We start from the raw sequence: 6,328 nt of genomic DNA on the forward strand, positions 1-6,328 counted from the left end.
TGTGGCATCGGTGGCATGATGTGTGGAAGGAACTCTTCCCTTGAACATCCAGCCCAGCACTGGTAGTCGGGGTGCCAGGAGGAGCTGCGCTTCGGTGCCGATTACTTCTGAGGCAGCTCGAACTCCTTCATAGGCAGCCAGGATCTCTTTCTCAGTTGGTGTATAGCTGGCTTCAGATCCTTTGTATCCCCGACTCCAGAATCCCAGCGGTCGTCCTCGGGTCTCCCCAGGCACTTTCTGCCAGAGGCTCCAAGAAGGGCCATTCTCCCCGGCTGCGGTGTAGAGCACGTTCTTCACGTCCTGTCCTGTCCTTACTGGCCCAAGGGCTACTGCATGGGCAATCTCCTGTTTAATTTGTTCAAAGGCTTGTTGTTGTTCGGGGCCCCACTGGAAATCATTTTTCTTCCGTGTCACAAGGTAGAGAGGGCTTACAATCTGACTATACTCGGGGATATGCATCCTCCAAAAGCCCACAGCGCCTAGGAAAGCCTGTGTTTCCTTCTTGCTGGTTGGTGGGGACATGGCTGCTATTTTGTTAATCACCTCCATTGGAATTAGACGGCGTCCATCTTGCCACTTCACTCCTAGGAACTGAATTTCCTGAGCAGGTCCCTTGACCTTACTCCGTTTAATGGCAAAACCGGCTCTTAGGAGAATCTGGATTATCTTCTCTCCTTTCTCGAAGACTTCGCCCGCTGTGTTCCCCCATACAATGATGTCATCAATGTACTGTAGGTGCTCTGGAGCCTCACCCTTTTCCAGTGCAGTCTGGATCAGTCCATGGCAAATGCTGGGACTGTGTTTCCACCCCTGAGGCAGTCGATTCCAGGTGTACTGCACACCTCTCCAAGTGAAAGCAAATTGTGGTCTGCACTCCGCTGCCAAAGGAATGGAGAAAAAGGCATTGGCTATGTCAATGGTGGCATACCACTTGGCTTCCTTGGACTCCAGCTCATACTGGAGCTCCAGCATGTCCGGCACAGCAGCACTCAGGGGTGGTGTGACTTCATTGAGTCCACGGTAATCCACCGTCAGCCTCCACTCTCCGCTGGACTTACGCACTGGCCATATAGGGCTATTAAAGGGTGAGCGAGTCTTGCTGACCACCCCCTGGGTCTCCAGTTCGCGGATCATCTTATGTATAGGGGTCACAGAGTCTCGGTCGGTGCGGTATTGCCGACGGTGCACTGTTGCTGTGGCTATCGGTACCAATTGTTCTTCAACCTTCAGCAGTCCCACAGCAGAGGGGTCCTCTGAGAGACCAGGCAAGGTGTTCAACTGTCTAATTTCCTCCGTCTCCACAGCAGCTATGCCAAAAGCCCAACGAAGTCCTTTTGGGTCTTTGAAATACCCACTCCTCAGGTAATCTATGCCAAGGATACACGGGGCCTCTGGACCAGTCACGATGGGGTGTCTGTGCCATTCCTTCCCAGTCAGGCTCACTTCAGCTTCCAGTACAGTCAGCTGTTGGGATCCCCCGGTCACCCCAGAAATGGAGATGGATTCTGCCCCTACGTATCTTGATGGCATTAATGTACATTGTGCGCCAGTGTCCACTAAAGCCTTATATCTTTGTGGCTCTGATGTGCCAGGCCACCGAATCCACACAGTCCAATAGACTCGATTGTCCCTCTCCTCTACCTGGCTAGAGGCAGGGCACCCCTAGTCCTGGTCATGGTACTCATTGTGCTCTTCTTGTGGGTATGACCTGGAGGTCCCTTCAAGAGGATCAGACGTATCATCATTCCTGTACCGTCTGGAGTCTTGCCCGCGAGAGACTGGAGCAACGTTCACCCTTGAAGAGTTCTTTATGGTATTTGTTCCTCTTTTCAGTTCACGTACCCGGGCTGCTAAGGAAGAGGTGGGTTTCCCATCCCACTTCCTCATATCTTCTCCGTGCTCACGGAGGTAAAACCATAGATCGCCACGTGGAGTGTACCTTCTCTCCTTAGCTGGGGGGCGTTGGCTCCTGATAGCAGAGACTCTTGTTCGTCCTGGCGAGATATGGAAAATCCCTTCCTTAATTTCTTCTCTTAGCTTCTGGTGTCCCTCTTCAATTTTCTCTTCTAGGCTTCGGACGTGTTCAGCCAGTTTGGTTTCCACAGATGAGACGTGGGCTCGTAATGGGGCGGTGACAGTGTCTTCATAAATCCTGAGTTTGCTAACCAATGCTCCCACCTTGTCCTCTCCCTCCCTCCATTGCAGCGTTGCTAAGTAGCGGGAATACATTTCTGGCCCGAGTCGTGCAAACTTTAACCACATTTGGGAGGTGCACTGTACGCCATCTGGACTCTTAGGGAATCTTTCATCCTCTGAAAAGATTATCTCCAGTACAGCTAACTCCCTTAAGCACCGGATACCTTGTTCCATCGTGTTCCACTGTCCTTGCTGTACGTGGAGGTCCTCCTTGCAAAGGTATCTCTCCCTCACACTGGACAACAGTCGCCGCCAGAGGCTGAGAGTTTCCTGCCTCCTTCCAATCCCCTGATCAATGACTACATCTCGAGACAGGGATCCCAGCTGTCTGGCTTCACTCCCATCTAGGATCGTATCGTTAGCTGCGGCATCCCAGATTCGGAGCAGCCAGGTCAGAATGGACTCGTTCGCCTGTCGTGTGAACTCTCTCCGGAGCTCACGTAGCTCACCCAGGGACAGGGACCGAGTGATTATTTCTGGCTCTGTCTCCTCCGGTGGATGTGAAGGTCCCGCCTCTTCGTCATCATTTGCTATGCGAACTGATTTAGTCTTTGATTTCCTTTTCTGGACAGGGGCGACTGCTATTGGTTTTGCTTGTTCTTCTGGCTCCTCGATGGTTTGTGTGGACACGGTGCTGGTTGGTTCATTTCTTTCTCCCTCTGACTCAGCTGTGGTTTGGGTGGACGTGGTGTCTGCGGATTTGGTCCTTCTCTCCTCGCCCTGACAGTGCTGTATCATGTCAAGCAGTGCCCGGTAGGCAGTGGCCAGGGCCCAGCAGGTTGCTGTGAGCTGGCCATCTCTGGAGCTGCCAGAGCATTTTTCCTTCACCAGTCTTATCATGCTAACAGGATCCTGCAGTTGTTCAGGGGTGAATTTCCAGATCATTGGAGGAGAAAACTTTTCCAAATACTGGCTGATGTCCTCCCACTTCCCGTGCCACTCAGCATTATCTGCTCCCAGGGCAGGTGTCCAACCAACCTCCCTAAAAGGCACTTTTCTGACCCTAAACATGGTGTACACAGTACAGAGCAGACAGAGCAACACTAACAATAACATTATGCTGTCCTTAACATCAAAAGGGAACTCAATATTTTCAAAAACTGTTTTAGCAGGTCTGAAGGGGAAGAAGGAGGTGGGAGGCTGGAAACCATCCACCCCTGTTCCCCCAAAAAGCTGGGTACGATTTTTAATGAGGCCCCAGAGGTAGCAACCCAAACCAGGACAGGCAAACAGGACTGAATACACATTTACAATGAAACTCATTGCTTCTGATGTTAGAATGACATAAACATAATATACTAATAAAGCAATTTGGATCCCTCTCCCTGGTCTTAAAGAGAGCATCAAAACAGGCAAATAATACGCCATCTGTGGAAATATGAACAGGCTCAAATACAACATCCATGTGAGTGCATCAAACAACATGGTGATCAGGGAGTTTCTATATTCAAATAGACAAATGCTTCAAATGAAATTGTGATTCTGACTTCTCTCTCTCTGCCCCACGTTGGGCGCCAAAAATGTGCTGGTTTAAAAGTTAACCAGCAGGGGGAATGAACCCAACTCAAAGGAGAGATTATAAGTCAGAATAACAATTTATTAAAATAATACAGTAAGTACAATAATACAAACAAACAATTGGTCTCAACCCACAAAAACCCAAATGTGTAACCCAGTACCCTGGGGCCTGAACAAAGTGGTGTTCCTTGGGCCCTGTTTGAGTCCAAAGTAAAGGGAGAGGGGAAGAACCTGCTGGTGGGAGAGCTGCTGCAGTCTGGCCAGAACTGGTGATCGCAGTCCAGTGGTGGTCTAAGTCTGGTTGAGAGCGATGAGATGCAGCCGTCCTCTGGATCCCACGAGTGGGTTGAAAAATGTTCCAAAACTCCAAGATTATATATCCTCCAGTTCAGGCAGGAATGCTTGGTACTCCCCTCAGGGCGGGGAGTTCACAAAGGGTGTGAGGACAGAAACATCCTTCTATCTCACAGGCCTCTTAACACCTAGTTTATAGCCTGAGGAGTCAGGCTCTATGGGCAGAGGGTGCGAATAGTCTATTGACAACAATAGTCTAGTTTCTGGGAAATGACATGGAAGGCTATAGAATACAGTTTTGGGTTACACCCACCATGATGAACTGATCTCAGCTGTCCTAACTAGGACACAAACATACACACAAATACTTGAAATTATACATCAAAAAAACACAACAAACAAACCACTGAGTTACTTGGGAGCTGGTAGAAGACTTTCTTGTTTTCTTTTAGGCCTAAATTTAGTTCTATTTGTTAAATTTAACCAAATAGGAAATTCAATGCCTTTCAAGGCAGAAGGCTAATGTATATAATGCATATTTATGTGACTCTAAATATGCATAAATACTTGTACTAACTCCCAGGTTATATTTGGTTGAGTTTCTCAATCGAGAGAAAGATTTAAAAAGACAAAATGAACTTGGCAAAAATCAAACTAACAGTACATCTTGTATAATTTTACCAGTAAGTTGCTCATATAAAAGGAAAAACCACACAAGTTAACAATTATTAACAACTTGTTAATACAAGCAATTTTGGGAGTAGGGGAACACAAACACAATGTTTGTGGTAGGTTTTTACATATTGCAAAATTATTAAGATCATAACATTTTTAAGGTAAAACACATGCAAACAACCAATGTGGCAAAACAACAACAACAGCATAACTCTTCAGTCTTATTGGTACTTCATGTTCTCATGTTTCATGCAGTTTCATTTCATCTGCTGGCAGGTTCCTGCAGAAAAAAAAAAAAAAATCTGGCCCACTATGGACCCATTATTAAAAAGAAGGAACTATCTATTTATCCAACTCCTTTTCTTATCTGGCATAATGTCACTAGGGCAGTAATAATAGAGAAGTTTGGAACATGTTTTCTCCAAAAAACAAATAAACTCAGAGCATGCTGGAGTTCTTTTTTACTTCTCAGCATCTTTATTTGCTCTGGGGTGGCCAAGGCGACAGGGGGAAAACACACTGTTACTTTTTCTGTGGGAATCTGAAGTCTCAGACTTTCTAAGTGGGTGATAGTACTTGTCTGAGTCTGGTCCCCTGTGGTCACATCAGCAATCTGGGCAATCAGTTCAGCTTTGTTATGTACAGCAACTATTTGTGAGCCAGTGTCAGCATCGAGGTAACTCACTGGCAGCTGCCACTGCCCATTAGGTTTATTGGCAGACCATACTGTCCATGGTGAGTGTATAGGGACAACTACTCCTTGCTCCTGGAATTCTGCAATTTCTGGGGTAATGTTTTCACGTGTTCCTAAAGGGAGTGGGTGGGGGTTTACATTTGTTATTTTAGAAGGAAGCAGACTTGGAGCAGTTTGCAACAGACGGACAGAGGGGGATGGGAGACCAAACACCCCTTCTCTCCCTCTGGCCTTCCCCTTTAGCAGATCTAACCCCAGGATGTTAGCTGGTAATGACCCCACAATCATGAGGGAGGGAGGGAGGGGCCTGACTGCTCATCAGGGGTATCATGCAAGTCAAAAGCCTGCAAAAGTCTCCTAGAATGCATAAATCATTAACTATTTCAGTCTCTGACAATGATTTTCACTATAATGTTGATCTTCAGTGATTTTTTTTCCTTGGAGGCAGGGATAAGGTATGAAAGATAATACTACTAATTGCTTACACTACACAAGATGATGCTATTTTATGGCCAAAGACATTCCTGTAGTTATTCAGGGCATCAATCACAGCCCTCGAAACTGTTGCTTCCTGATGTCAGTTAGTTACAAATACTTTCATTTTGTCTTTTTTTTTTTTTTAAGAAGTGACTTTTTCCCTGGCATTGAAGGTAATTGAAGTCTAGACAATTGCTGGCCATTTTGGTCATAAACTAAATTCTCTTCTCCAGACACATCCCATTCCTCTGTAAATTACCTGAGTAAGTGACCTGACCTAAATGGTGCAAGAAATTGGATAGACTTGCGTCATCAAATGCAAGAATACCATCCAAGGACTTTTTTCTGCAGTATATGATAAATGATTGGAGAAATTCTCATTTTGCTTAGAGTGAGTGTTTGCTTGTGCAAACTAAGGAAAGTTGTTACTGCCTCCATTCACAAAAATATGTGAAAAGCCATTTTGGATACGAT

Source organism: Manacus candei, unplaced genomic scaffold, assembly GCF_025592945.1.
Source record: "Manacus candei isolate 608988 ecotype Guabito, Panama unplaced genomic scaffold, ASM2559294v1 h1tg000018l, whole genome shotgun sequence".
NCBI lineage: Eukaryota > Metazoa > Chordata > Aves > Passeriformes > Pipridae > Manacus > Manacus candei.